This window comes from Schistocerca cancellata, chromosome 2 (genome assembly GCF_023864275.1).
Source record: "Schistocerca cancellata isolate TAMUIC-IGC-003103 chromosome 2, iqSchCanc2.1, whole genome shotgun sequence".
Lineage (NCBI taxonomy): Eukaryota > Metazoa > Arthropoda > Insecta > Orthoptera > Acrididae > Schistocerca > Schistocerca cancellata.
In genome coordinates, this window is record NC_064627.1 from 210130697 (window position 1) to 210146070 (window position 15374).

The following is a 15374-nucleotide window of genomic DNA, read 5'->3' on the forward strand; positions in this document are numbered from 1 at the left end:
TGCATCCCGGTCTGGTGCACATTTTCACTTGTCACAACAGATTCCGCGTAAAGTCCCGATGCAGCTCATACCGTTAGCTCCTTTGCTTTCCTTTCTCTCCCACTCTACCTTTAATTTAATTAATATTACAGAAGTATTCCACATTATTGTCCTCACACGCCAGAGAGATTGTCTTAAAGATTGGATTTTCAGCATAGTTGCATTCAATTTAATTTATATTTTGGCGGATGATATAACTAGTTAATCTACATGACTTTTATTTTTACAAAAGAAAATTAAATTTTTCTCTATAACTTGATAGATAGTTGTAAATTCATGAATGAGCATTAGTAACATGTTTTCGTGTTAGGTCACACATGCAATGCGAATTTCGTGTCTATAGCTAATTACTTACCCATAGAAGTAATTCACTCTTGGGCTGCTTGTGCTATTGTTACTTACGAATTATTTTGTGATATAGTGTATGACCGAAAAAATGTGTTCAGTAATTTATTAGGTGCGGTATACAAACCTTCAGAAGACGTTTGAGGCTTTAACAGCATGGTTTAAGATATGTGGAACAATTTAGTGTAACATCTGTTCAAGTTACTTTTAATGAAAATTCATTACGTGCGCGACCTACAACTGGCAAAGGAATCACTTGGTAGCTAATGCTAACTAGTTTCATTCCTGTTTGTGGAGGAAAGTTTCACGTTGAGTAAATTCGAAATTATGCCTTATATTCTGGACAGACGAGGGGTCTCATTGCGTTTATCTCTGCTGTAAATGCAACCTACGGATCAAAGTAATCTAGTTTCTACATATAAATCTACATCCATACTCCGCAAGCCACCTGACGGTGTGTGGCGGAGGGTACCTTGAGTACCTCTATCGGTTCTCCCTCCTATTCCAGTCTCGTATTGTTCGTGGAAAGAAAGATGGTCGGTATGCCTCTGTCTTGGCTCTAATATCTCTGATTTTATCCTCATGGTCTCTTCACGGGATATACGTGGGAGGGAGCAGTATACTGCTTGACTCTTCGGTGAAGGTATGTTCTCGAAACATCTCCGTAATGCTTTCGAGATTACTAAATGATTCTGTAACGAAGCACGCTGCTCTGCGTAGGATCTTCTCTATCTCTTCTAACAACCCTATCTGGTACGGATCCCACACCGGTGAGCAGTATTCAAGCAGCGTGCAAACAAGTGTACTGTATGTTACTTCCTTTTTTTGGGACTGCATTTCCTTAGGATTCTTCCAGCGAGTCTCAGTCTGGCATCTGCTTGTTGTTTTGTTGTGGTCTTCAGTCCTGAGACTGGTTTGATGCAGCTCTCCATGCTACTCTATCCTGTGCAAGCTTCTTCATCTTCCAGTACCTACTGCAGCCTACATCCTTCTGAATCTGCTAAGTGTATTCATCTCTTGGTCTCCCTTTACGATTTTTACCCTGCACGCTGCCCTCCAGTACTAAATTGGTGATCCCTTGATGCCTCAGAACATGTCCTACCAACCGATCCCTTCTTCTAGTCAAGTTGTGCCACAAACTCCTCTTCTCCCCAATTCTATTCAATACCTCCTCATTAGTTATGTGATCTACCCATCTAATCTTCAGCATTCTTCTGTAGCACCACATTTCGAAAGCTTCTATTCTCTTCCTGCCTAAACTATTTATCGTCCTTGTTTCACTTCCACACATGGCTACACTCCATACAAATACTTTCAGAAACGACTTCCTGACACTTAAATCTATACTCGATGTTAACAAATTTCTCTTCTTCAGAAACGCTTTTCTTGCCATTGCCAGTCTACAGTTTATATCCTCTCTACTTCGACCATCATCAGTTATTTTGTTCCCCAAATAGCAGAACTCCTTTACTACTTTACGTGTCTCATTTCCTAATCTAATTCCCTCAGCATCACCAGACTTAATTCGACTACATTCCATTATCGTTTTGCTTCTGTTGATTTTCATCTTATATCCTCCTTTGAAGACACTGTCCATTCCATTGAACTGCTCATCCAAGTCCTTTGCTGTCTCTGACAGAATTACAATGTCATCGGCGAAGCTCAAAGTTTTTATTTCTTCTCCATGGATTTTAATACCTACTCCGAACTTTTCTTTTGTTTCCTTTACTGCTTGCTCAATATACAGTTCCCCACAGTCGTTTAATGAACAAAGTAAGAGCATATGGACTATCAGACCAAGTGTGCGATTGGATTGAAGAGTTCCTAGATAACAGAACGCAGCATGTCGTTCTCAATGGAGAGAAGTCTTCCGAAGTAAGAGTGATTTCAGGTGTGCTGCAGGGGAGTGTCGTAGGACCGTTGCTATTCACAATTTACGTAACTGACCTTGTGGATAACGTCAGAAGTTCACTGAGGCTTTTTGCGGATGATGCTGTAGTATATCGAGAGGTTGTAACAATGGAAAATCTCCTTTACTGACGATTAATTTTATATGATCATTCCATTTTAAATGACTCCTATTGCCTAATCCCAGATAATTTATGGAATTAATTCCTTCCAGCTACTGACCTGCTATATTGTAGCTAAATGTTAAAGAATCTTTTTTTATATGTATTCGTAGCACATGACACTTGTCTACATTGAGATGCAATTGCCATTCGCTGCACCATGCGTCAATTCGTTGCAGATCCTCCTGCATTTCAGTACAATTTTCCATTGTTACAACCTCTCGATATACTACAGCATCATCCGCAAAAAGCCTCAGTTAACTTCTGATGTTATCCACAAGATCATTTACGTATATTGTGAATAGCAACGGTCCTACGACACTCCCCTGCGGCACTCCTGAAATCACTCTTACTTCGGAAGACTTCTCTTCATTGAGAATGACATGCTGCGTTCTGTTATCTAGGAACTCTTCAATCCAATGATACACTTGGTCTGATAGTCCATATGCTCTTACTTTGTTCATTAAACGACTGTGGGGAACCGTATCGAACGACTTGCGCAACTCAAGAAACACGGCATCTACCTGGGAATCCGTGTCTATGGCTCTCTGAGTCTCGTGGACGAATAGCGCGAGCTGGGTTTCACACGATCGTCATTCTCGAAACCCATGATGACTCCTACAGAGTAGATTTCTAGTATACAGAAAAGTCATTATATTCGAACATAACACGTGTTCGAAAATTCTACAACTGATCGACGTTAGAGATATAGGTCTACAGTCCTGAACATCTGTTCAACGTCCCTTCTTGAAAACGGGGATGACTGTGCCCTTTTCCAATCTTTTGGAACGCTACGCCCTTCTATAGACCTAAGGTACACCGCTGCAAGAGAGGGGGCAAGTTCCTTCACGTACTCTGTGTAAAACCGAACTTTTATTCCATCAGGTCCAGAGACCTTTTTCTCTATTGAGTGATTTTAATTGTTTTTCTATCCCTCTGTCATCGATTTTGGCATTTACCATTCTGTCATCTGTGCGACAAATAGTATATGACCGAAAAAATGTGTTCAGTTATTTATTATGTGAGGTATACAAACCTTCAGAACGCGTATGGGGCTTTAAGAGCATGGCGCTCGTTGTGATTCGTACAAGAAGTACAGACAAATGACTTATGTCTTCTAAAGATATTCCATCGAAGAAGTTCGTCGTCCTGACCATCCGCACGAGCACTGATAGGGAGCTAACTGGCAGCGAAATCGAAAATCGATGTAGGATAGGTCACTGAACACGACAGAACAACTATTCGAGTCTTTTATTGTGTCACAAAGTACATCTTCTAGTAGCACTTCTAATAAGTCGCTGGAATAAGATAGTACTCCAAACGATTATGAAAAGACACAAGCAACTTTTGACTTTCACGAAAGCTAGTCGAATGATGAATATAACAATAGAGACATATTACACACAATCTCTACAAAGGATAGCTTGATTGTGAAGTTCACCTGTTTTTCACCTTCTTCAAAACTGTAAATTTCCTATCTGGGAATAACATGATTTCCACAATCAACGATCAATACAAAGGCATCCAAGATGAAGTAGACAGCTGCTCTGTGATTGAGGCTATTTCCCCTTATGTCCACAAGACTTTCGATACAGTTCGACCTTGTCGCAAGTTGAACGAAACCTTTTGCGGCTACATTGAAGAATTCTTAACAAACAATACTCAGTGCTTCTTAATGAATGGGCAAAATCGTCATCTAAGAATGTGTCATGTGATTGTTACTCTTCAGAATACAGTGTGTTATGAGTGTAACTGCAGATATTGTGATAATTCAGTATGTCATTTGCTGGTTCTCTGCATCTAAGAGTCTTCCTGTAAACACGTCATATATAATTTACTACCTGATGTTTTCTGCATGGTCGTAACTGCATCACTAAGGGATTACCCCTGTCAGTATAGGTAACCTTTTTGACTCTATGTGTGACACTTCAACACCTGACCTGATACCCAGGGAAAAATAAGCATTAATGATTGCCACATCTGCTTGGAGATACTAATCAACCCCAAAATATACTATTTGCGACATCTACAAATTATCAGTCTCCAAATGAAGTAAATACTGGTGCAATATTGTTCTGAACACTGTCGCCAATAAAGATATCAGCACTTATAATCGTAACACGTTGTATATGCAAATTACATTACTCATGAATCAGAAACTCTGTAAAGCTGTTCGCGAATGAAGCTGTCGTATAAAAAAAAGGGTCGAAAGGGAGAAGGATCCCGCTGATGACTGACACTTATCTTGGAGCTGCTATTGGAAGTTGATCACAACATGAGGTAGTGCAGTTGCCCTTAAACGAACGGAAGGACATCATTTTGCTTTTCCTTTACTACACCAGTAGAGATCCTTCACTGTAGTATGCTATAACAAACATTTAGGCGTATGTTCCTAGAATTTTTAATGATACTGATATTAAATGTTTTCTTATTATGAACGCACAAATACCGGTTGCACGATCAATAGTTAAGCTGCACAAGCGAAAGTTAAATGCTTCATACACGTTCAACCAACATTTTAGTGGTAGGAACGCGGATAGTTTTGCTGATAACATCAGACATATTGCAATACAAGCAGAGGTATCGCTCCACCAAGGAGACTCCAACCGGTAGCAGTGTGCACCAGCAACTTACATGTGGCGCCAAGGTGAATTTAAAATTTCAGCGTGTAATTTAGAATTTTTTTGATCTCCAGATTTCTATTTGCATTCAAGTACAACATATTGCCTTGAGAAATCGAATCTCTGGAACAGCGTATGCAACTTATAACACAAAATATAACTGATATAATGTTCTGCCTCATCAGTTAGAGAAGGAATTGAATGAACGTGGCTGACCTTGTGGCCGAGTGGTTCTAGGTGCTTTAGTCCGGGACCATGCGGCTGCTACGGTCGCATGGTCGAATCCTGCCTCGGGCATGGATGTGTGTGATGTCCTAAGGTTAGTTAGGTTTAAGTAGTTGTAAGTCCAGGGGACTGATGACCTCAGATGTTACGTCCCATAGTGCCGTTTGAACCATTTTTTAATGAACGTGAAGGACGTTTTAGGAAATCATAATATAGGAGGCCTGCAACTGGAATTGTAAAATGGGAAAGGAGGATTGACTAGATGTAGAAAAATGTATGACCATGAGAAGGATGAGATTCATGAAGAGTAAACAGGAGCCCTATATTAAGAGAAAAAAAGCTTGAAAACAGTGTCATGTAAAGGTAAGAGGAAGTAGGGGAAGATGGCATGGAAGACGGTATATTGCAAGATTGTAGCGAAAAGCCTAAGTAAATAAAAGGCATGTAAAGTACACACTTAAGATAGACAACATTCACTCAGAATTATTAACATGGTTGTAAGAATCAATCATTATAAACTACTCTACCATGTAAGTAAGACAATGAAGCACGTGGAACAGCCTCAGACTCCAAGAGTAATGTAATAAGCTCATTTACAAAGATTGCGGGTGCCGACAGATGTGAGTATTAACAACCATCAGTTTAATAATCAGTGAGTGCATAATACTGATAACGATTATTTACAGAAGAAGGTAGATGTCACTAGAATTCGGGCAAGATTCTTTCAGTTTCCAGAGTAATGTACGGCTATGTGATGCAACACTAACATTAATCTTAATAGACAGATTCGAAAGAGGCCAACATACAATTACAGCACTTGTAGAATCAGAGATTGCTTTTGAATAACTTGACTGGAGTACACACTTTGAAATTCTAAAGGTTGCAGGGCTAAAACACAGTACGGGAAAGATTATCAACAACTTATACAGAAACAAATTGTTCGAGAATCAGCAGTTTTAAGAGTCAGAGGACATGAAAGGTAGGCAGTAGCAGACAAGTGCATGGACGCTGTTGCAGCCTATCCCACATGTTGCTGAATCAGTTCACTGAGCAAGCAAGGAAACCAAACGGAAATTTGGGAAGTTAAATGAAGCTGAAGGAGAAAAATGTAACTGACGAGGAGGATACATAACGTAAGCTGGAAATACAATAAAATGTTTCATTCAAAAGTATAAATATGTTAACTTCATGAAAAAAAATGTTAGAAATTCTTTCAGGAATGTATTTGTCTGGAATGTAGTGAAAAGCGGACGAGAAACTGTTCATACAAGGACGAACTGAAGACACGACTTCACCGAGTTCGTCGCCACAAAAATACAAACGACTTTCTCCTTCTCCATGAAAACTCAAGGCTGTCTGCTCACCCGAGAAGAGCTCACAAAACTTCATTGGACTGTTCTATCTGTTTCACCCTACGGCCCGGAGTTCGTACCTTCCGACTTCCGTCTGTTTTGCACATTGAAAGATGCACTCCACGGAAAGCTTACATGGATGATATAGACGTTGCTGATGCAGCAAGACGTTAGGTCCGCCGTCGACCAGTAGGTTGGTACCATGGGGGCACACGGACCCTGCCAGTTACGTGACGTAACGCCCTCGCATTGAGCGGAGATTATGTTGAACAATAGGGTTTATCAGCCAGAAGAGTGGGGAATAATATGGTGTATTGGAATCCTGAATAAAACCAACCTGATTTGTGGAAAATAGTGTCGAATTAACTAATTGAACCCCCTCGTATATAGGTATCCTAACTGTTGGTTGTTTGAAGTGGTGGCCATCATCTATGACATACGAAATTCAAGATAAGATTACGAGGAAAGTGTATCAACGAATAACCGACGTAATGACATGTAGATAAATGTGAAAAGCAACGGTGGATTATATATGAAGATAGTAACTGCTCTCGAAAGTACAGATACCACTGATGACCGTGCAGCTTCTCTAGAATGTGTGATAATTAATTGAAACCCTCAGCTGCCGACAGGTGTTGTTGATATACTTCGATGGGGACAGCTGAAAATGTGTGCACCGACCGGGACTCAAACACGGGATCTCCTGCTTATCTGTCGGACGCTCTATCCATCTGCGCCACCAAGGACACAGATCAACAGCACGACTGCAGAGACTTATCCCTTGCACGCTCCTCGTGAGACCCATATTTCCAACTGTTTACAATCTACATACGTAATGTACCTGCACGGTCATCAGTGGTATCTGTTCTTTCGAGAGCAGTTACTATCTTCATATATAGTTAATGGCTAACCAGCCATTGACCTTCGTCTGTGCGAATGCGCACAGGTTGCCCGATCTCTTACGGGATTCGTCACCCGGCGATCTCTTACGGGAATCGTCACCCTAGTGTGCTCGAGTAATGAGTGGACGGGCAAATATCTATTAGGTACATTGCGGATGTAGATTGTAGGCAGTTTGGAATTTGGGTCTCACGGTTAGCGTGCAAGGGATAAGTCCATGCAGTCGCGCTATTCATCCGCGTTCGCGGTGGATGAGATAGATAGAGCATCTGCCGTATAAGCAGGAGTTCCCGGGTTCGAGTCCCGGTCGGGGCACACAATTTGAGCTCTCCCCATCGAGGAATATGAACAGCACCTGTCGGCAGCTGAGGGTTTCAATTAATCATCATTAACGGAGGATTAGTTTATCATCTTACTCTTGTGTTCTGTCAGTCGATGCTGCAAATGAAGGTAAGAAAAGAGAATGCTTTTAATCATATCAAGAGGATGTGTCTTCCAAAAGATGTTTTGATCCAGTTATAGATGATAATTTTTAACTGATTACAAAACAATTACCTTCCCCGATTTCAGAAAGCTGGCTGGAGACGTGAAGATGGAAGAAGCAAACAATTACAAGAATTATTTCAACCATCAACTACGATATTAAGCTCTCCAGGAATCCTGTGTATCGGAAACGATAGAATCGCGCCGTGAATAATTAAGCAAACTTGGTCTTTAAAATATCGAAGATTGCCTTAAACATTAGGGCTATTAACAGAAATCGTAACAAGTAACCTTACAGCAGGATTAATACCGTGTAAGAATTAAAGGTGATAAAGAAAATAAGTCTAATACGTATCGTTTGTGCGATGAGATGTCACAGGCATGTATAGCTCTACAGGAGTTTAGTGTGACTGCGTAGGTGGAAGGAGAGAAGAAAGAGGTAGCATTTACAACAATTTCCATTTTGGATGAAAAACACGTAACTATTTCGCAGTAAATGAAAGATTTATGAAATGAATGCAAGTTTATTAACACAAAGAATATCCTATCATTTGTATGGACGAAGCTGTTTTCTTACCGGAAACTAGAAAGTCATATTGCCTCAGACAGATGTTCTGTCAAGTGATGGAAGATATCTTTTCACATCTTAAGCACTTGGAAAAGAAAGAAATGGAACATCACGTCTTAGATGATCAGTTTTTGTTTCAAAGAGGATATAACAATGCAGAAATAACTCTGGGATTTTACTTGATTCTCGAAAAATTTTGGATATTAGGTAGCCGTGAATTATTTTTGTTTATTTAGAACAAGCTCTAGACTTTGTAAAGTGGGAACATACAAATACTTTCTAGTAGGGAGAGGCGATTAAATTTAGTGACGAAAAACGTGTTACGTCTGAAGTACCGTAGGAAAGCAGGAGGTTGACCAAGTAAAGCAACTCATGATTAGGAGCTGAATAGGTCAGGATCGCCTTGTTTCAATTTACTTTTGTAATTATGCAAGCAAATGCCTTCAGTGAGGGTGAAATAGAAAACAGACTATAGGAGAATACGTTGAAAACAGTGTGCATAAGGTTCACAAAAATGTAGTAATTCTGTTACACTACGCCCAGGTCGGATTTAAAATGTTTGTGCTCTTAGGCAAACCGTAATATATGCGCCCCTCCAAACATACGTTTTAAATAATAAATATACAGTTTTAAATCAAAATCAATGTGCTCTTAAGTTGATAATAAAAACCACATTGCATCCTGAAATTTTCAAAATTAATATGAAGTATTAAGCAAAACTTACCAGTCAGTGAAGTTCGCGTCTGATTTCAATGCCAGGAAACCAGTTAAACATTTCTTCGTAGTTGAGGCGGTATTCAGTAGGGACGTCAGCTCTGGTGTGAAGAATGGACAAGGTGTTGAGTCCCTCCTCACACACCGTAGAACGCAGATATGATTTCAGCCTCTTATGAGCTGGGGTATTTCTAAGTGCCGTAGTCAGAAACACTCTAAGAGCATTGTCGACACTCAGAAACACGGACTGTATCCGTTGCTTGGGTAAAAATTCATTAATTTCAACAGATACGTCACTAATCTCACAAGATTTCAAAACTGCTGCGAAATGTACATATTCACCTGGGAAGGAAGGCTCTGAATCAGTTTTAGTGCCGTTCAGAAAGAACATCTGGAAAACTATTCTTATGTTTACTGCAAACTATGAAGTAGTTAGATAGTGCTTTACAACTTTACTTCCTCCTCACTAACTCAGAGTACAAGTTGTCGAGTGTTGGGAAAAAAGTCTCGACTTTAAATTTTTCCCCACCAGTCCCAAAAATTCTTCTGTGTCCGCTTCTTCATATAGACTACTGAGTTGATTCACTAAAGCTGAAGCCTCATTTCACGCAAGCGGTTTCTCACAGGTATTATTGATAACATGTGTGTGGAGGATATAGATAATGCTCTGCCAGTTGTCATTTAGACTTACACGTGCTTCCTCTCTTGCTGACCAACGTGCTCCTTGGAGACTTTTAATTGCTTCCTAATTTCAAAAAAGAAAGAAGTTGACGCCAGAGTTGTGTAGAACAAAAGAAAAAATTATAAACGCTTTGCACTATTGAAAAATGGACATTCTTCCTGACAATAGCTTGCAACGTTAGTGGTGACTAAATTCAAGGAATGTGCTGCATAAGGTACAGAACGGGCTTTCGGATTTCGTTCTTTAATGTGTACCTGAAAACCAGTGTAGGCTCAAGACATTGACATAAAAGTGCCTCTACAGTCAGTAACGCCAAAGAAATTTGTAGACAGGTCTTTCAGTACGGCCTCAGCTAGGTTTTACGACTTGTGTTACGGGTTTCATAAAAGAAAAGGCAAACGCCCAAAAGGCTCACCATCCTCGTTCTCATATCTAAATAGAAAGATATTTGATCAATATCTGGCCTGTTTGCTATCACTGGTGATAACTCTTTTTATTATTTCAGGTAGCACCTCTATTATTTTATCAGAGATTGTTGAAGGTACTTGGCTTGTGTCTCCCTGTTCCGGTTTTCCATATCGTTCATTGTGCTCTCCAAGAGAAAAATCGAAATCGTCTACAAGTTCAAAAGACATTATAAACTGACCGTTACGTAATGACTGGAGTTTTTCAACGTATTCTCATAGGGGAAGTCCATGATTTTTTAGCAGCTTCACTACTGCAGACATCCCATATTTTCTGCCTCAACGTACAACTCGAAATGGGGTTTTACGGTTCCACCGATGTTTTTTCCTTGTTAAAAGTGCAAACTAAAAACTTTTATCATGAAGTGAATTTTCTTGATGAGATAAATGTTAGAAATATTTCTCCAGTCTGAAATACCAATATTAGCAAGAGCGGTCCGTCTTATCCCCGAAACATTTACAGGATGCATAAAAAATTGCACCGATGCTACGTGAGCATACTAAGTAATCACACAAAGTAGGTTCAACGTACAGAAAGCTTACGATAAAATCAATTATTGTTAAAAAATCTCGTTTTTCCGTCTGTTGACATTCGTGGTTTATAAAAATCCCCGTTACAATTTTGATTAATGCACTATGTAAGAGAATGTCGATTGTTGATTCATTAACACAGCATTCCGTAGGATCATCACTAACGAAATCATTTCTTCTTGTAACATCTGAATCAACACTTTGGTTCTTGTGAGACTCGAATTCCGGAATAATTGGTTTTTCTTCAGTTTTAACTACTGTTTCGTTTGTATTCACTTCTTTCATTACAGCTTTAGTGCTAGACCTGTCATCAGTCCCACTTGAAGTCGAACCATCAACATATTTCGTGAAAAATTTGTCTAATCTACCAAGGGTTTTTAGAATATTACTTATAGTTCTCGCTTTTCCTTGGCTAATTTCCGAAATGCCCCCACCCCCAATTAATTTATCACATCTGTTTTTGTCACTTTCAAAGCTCTTAATGTTGATTGGCATCCTGATAGCTTACTTTAAAATATTATTCAAAAATTTCATAAACGCGATTCTAGACGGAAACTTAATTTTTGAATTTCCTTTTGGTCGTCAATAAACAAGTAATTGTTCAAAACCTGTAATATCGATTGCTGTTCTTACGGGCTGTTTAAACTACCAAGTTATTTCATAACATTAATATTTTATGTCATTTGTGAGCGCAGTTATTTGAAAAGGTAAATGTTAAATCAAATACAGTGCAAAAGATGCCGTCCTCGGGAGCTGATTACCCCCCCCCCCTCCCCCCTCTTGGGCCTATATGTAAATCCGCCTGTGACTGTCCGAAATTTAGAAAGAAGAATATTGAGATTTCTCTCCTGGACTTGATGTAACTGATGACTAACTAAAAAAAAAAATGGTTCAAATAGCTTTAAGCACTATGGGACTTAACATCTGAGATCATCAGTCCCATAGACTTAGAGCTACTTAAACCTAACTAACCTAAGGACATCACACACATCCATGTCCTAGGCAGGATTCGAACCTGCGACCGCAGGAGCAGCGCGGTTCCGGACTGAAGCGCCTAGAACTGCTCTGTCATAACGGCCGGTTGACTAACTTCAGAAACACCAACTTTACCATAGTCTCAACAGAAAACAATAAAATCCGGTCAAACACGCTACAAAGCATCCTCATGACTGACAAGCTAATTGTGTAGCGTCATTGCGTAATGTACGAGATGCGCTCAAGTAAGTGAAAAAGAAGACGGATATCGGAAATATGGATTATGGCACAATTACAAGAAATATCTTTACCTTGAGCAAATGAGGTAAGGCAAGAGGTGGTGTATGAGAAACCTGGGGGTGTTCAATTGTAGTAAAGAAAAATGACAAATGTCTCAATGTACTTGGAAATTGGTTTCCTTTTTGTTTTGTTATTTATGACCAAAATGTATAGTCTTATAGTGCTGGTCTTACCTTTAATGTCTCATTCTCTTTTTTTCCTTTCACACACAATTCTGACCACAATCGACAGGGGAAACTTATTTTCAAACTCCCCCAACGTAAATTTCTGACTTAAGTTACGATACCAAACATTAAATAGGAAATGTATTAAGAAGCAATGGCTGCATAACGGAGTATTAAGGTGATATCACGAAAAAACTTCCTTTGCAATATCGTCAGTTCCGTGGGATTTCCATGTATCCACAAAGAGATGACAACAACTACTACTGTAGTTGCGATTCAAATACGTTATCTTTACACCTATCGAGCCATGTTATTAGCACAACATCTGAGGTACACAGCACATAGCTCATTACTTGTGTCACGTTTTCTGCACGGGTAATGTCGAGTATAAAGGCATCGAAAGTATTTTGGATTGCATTTCACTCGTGAAGGAAACTACCAATCGTCATTTGATTGTAGTTTTTAGTATTAAACTACACAGCATACGGCAAACGGCGGAATTTGTAAACTATTCGTAGGTCTCCGTGTTGAAGGAGTATCTAGAGTAGACTAAATTCAATAACCATCGAAAATACTGTGTATCTTCTTCTGATATCCAGAGTTTGTGTAGAATTTATTGTCTTCCCAGCGAAGAATCATGGCACGGAGGTGATTTATAAAATTTAATGTTCTTGTTAACATGATTCAGGGTTTTAAATAGCTCCCTGGTCACAAATTATACCGGTTTAGGCACAAAAAGATGTCAACGGAGCCGCGTGGGGTTGCCGTGCGATCTGACTCGACTTGCCACGCCGGACGCTCGAGTCCTCCCTCGGGCATGTGTGTCTGTGTAGTCCTTAGCGTAAGTTAGTTTAAGCAGTGTATAACTCTATGGACCGATGACCTCAATAGTTTGGTCCCATACGAACCTACCACAAATTTCCAATTTTTACGTCAATGGAGCGCCTTCAATACTTGTTGAGACCATCCGAGACGTCTTTTCACCCCGTCTAACTGCTGTATACGAGGGTTGAAACTTTACTTGTGGCAACCATTTATTTACAGTTCGTACAAAATAGATATGTATTTAAATGTTTTACTGACCTTCAGATTAGTCACCAGCATTGTGCATAACCCCTTGCCAGCGATGTGGAAGTCGTAAGATACTCTTAGCAGTGCCAGTTGTGTTGACAGTTCGAGCGGCGCGGTCTGTTGCCTGACGAATTTGTAGCGCTTCAGAAGCGATGCCGTGAAGTGTTTCCTTCAGTTTAGAAATCTAACTGAACTCATGAGGGTTTAAGTCAGGGGAGTGCAGTAGATGGTATAGCACTTAGCAGCACCGTTAGTCAAACAAATCTGTAGTAGCTTGCACTGTACCTGCTTGAGCACTGTTTTGCAAAATGTTGGTCAGGTCCTGGAGTATCATCACTTCTGTCTCTATGCTGTTAATTTTTGGAACACAACCTAGGACCATCTTACACTGTGAAAGGTCCAACCCTCCTATATATGTCGATTGCTCCGTATACCATTACGACTAACAGCGCGTCGCCGAACCGGTGTATTGGCATAAGATTATATACAATGGGAGCCATTAAGAAGGTACCATCATGACTGCGGCGTGCAACAAACGACAACTTGGCAACAAGTGTGACACATGTTTGGATATCCAGATGATCAGCGTTTCAGCCCAAGTGCTCAAAATAGCTACGATTAATGTCATTTACATTCTGTAGGTAAGGAAAGAATATGTAGTGGGTTTCTGAAATCGCATATGAATTTTGTTTCGATGAGGACGATTATGTTTGGTTTTAGGGGCGCTCGATTGCACGGCCATCAGCGCCCGAACATTTTCCCAATCGGAACACAGCCCAATCTCGCCACTTTTCATGACTGATGATGGAATGATGAGGACAACACAAACACCCAGTCTCTGGGCAGAGAAAATCCCCAGCTCGGTCTGGAATCGAACCCGGCACCCCGTGATCTAGAGGTAGGAACGATAGCCACTAGCCCATGAGCTGCGGACATTTTTTTGTTTCGTCTCATACCTTATGTAAGAGGGAGAAACTTCAACCAGCACATATCGGAATTCGACAGGGGCAGGATGGTGATCTCTCAGATTAAGGCTCATCATTCCGTGATGTTGCTGGTTTGGATCACCCGACTATCAAGTGAATATGGTGCCTCTGGGTTCAGGAGAGCCATTCTCATAGATATACAGGATTTCAATGGTCCCACTCGGCTATTGTCCGGGAGGACAAATCTACTGTTCACTTGGCCGTGGGAGGTCTTAGCCATGACACAGTCGGCTACTTTGCAGCATGACAGATACCAACTCGGACAAAAGGACGGTATCTGGAGCATTGTTACGGCTTCACTTGAAGCAGCACACGGAGAGAGAAAGAGAGAGAACGTTCCCGTTTGTGGAAGCTCCGAAGAGGATGAACGTTTCCATATTACATTCACTGTCGTCGTATGACCCCGTCACCTGGCATGATGAACATAGGTGTCATGAGGTACACAATACAATCACCTGTGTTTCATACAGCTGTTAATTTGAACTGCAGCCATTATATTTTATACATGTAAAAACCGGTTGCCGTGATATATCTTTGAGGGCTACGTCACGCTATATTTTAACAACACAACGGAAGACCACATCTTTTCAGTGATGCCCTAATTACCTCAACACAGAGGGTGTTCTACGGTGTGGTCGACATTTCTCATCTGCATCTGTTTATGGAATGTCGAGGGACAGTACTCTACAGCCACTGAGACCGATGAGACTTGGCGTAGAGATGAAGCTGCATGCAATGAGATACTCGTGCCTGTTATCCAAGCTCAGTTTGACTCTCTGATCTGTCTCATTAGATCCAGTGTTCCTGCCGGTGGTCGCGATTACGTGTATCAAAATTCGCACCCAATGTACTCCCAAATCATCTACATACATAATCATGTACTCT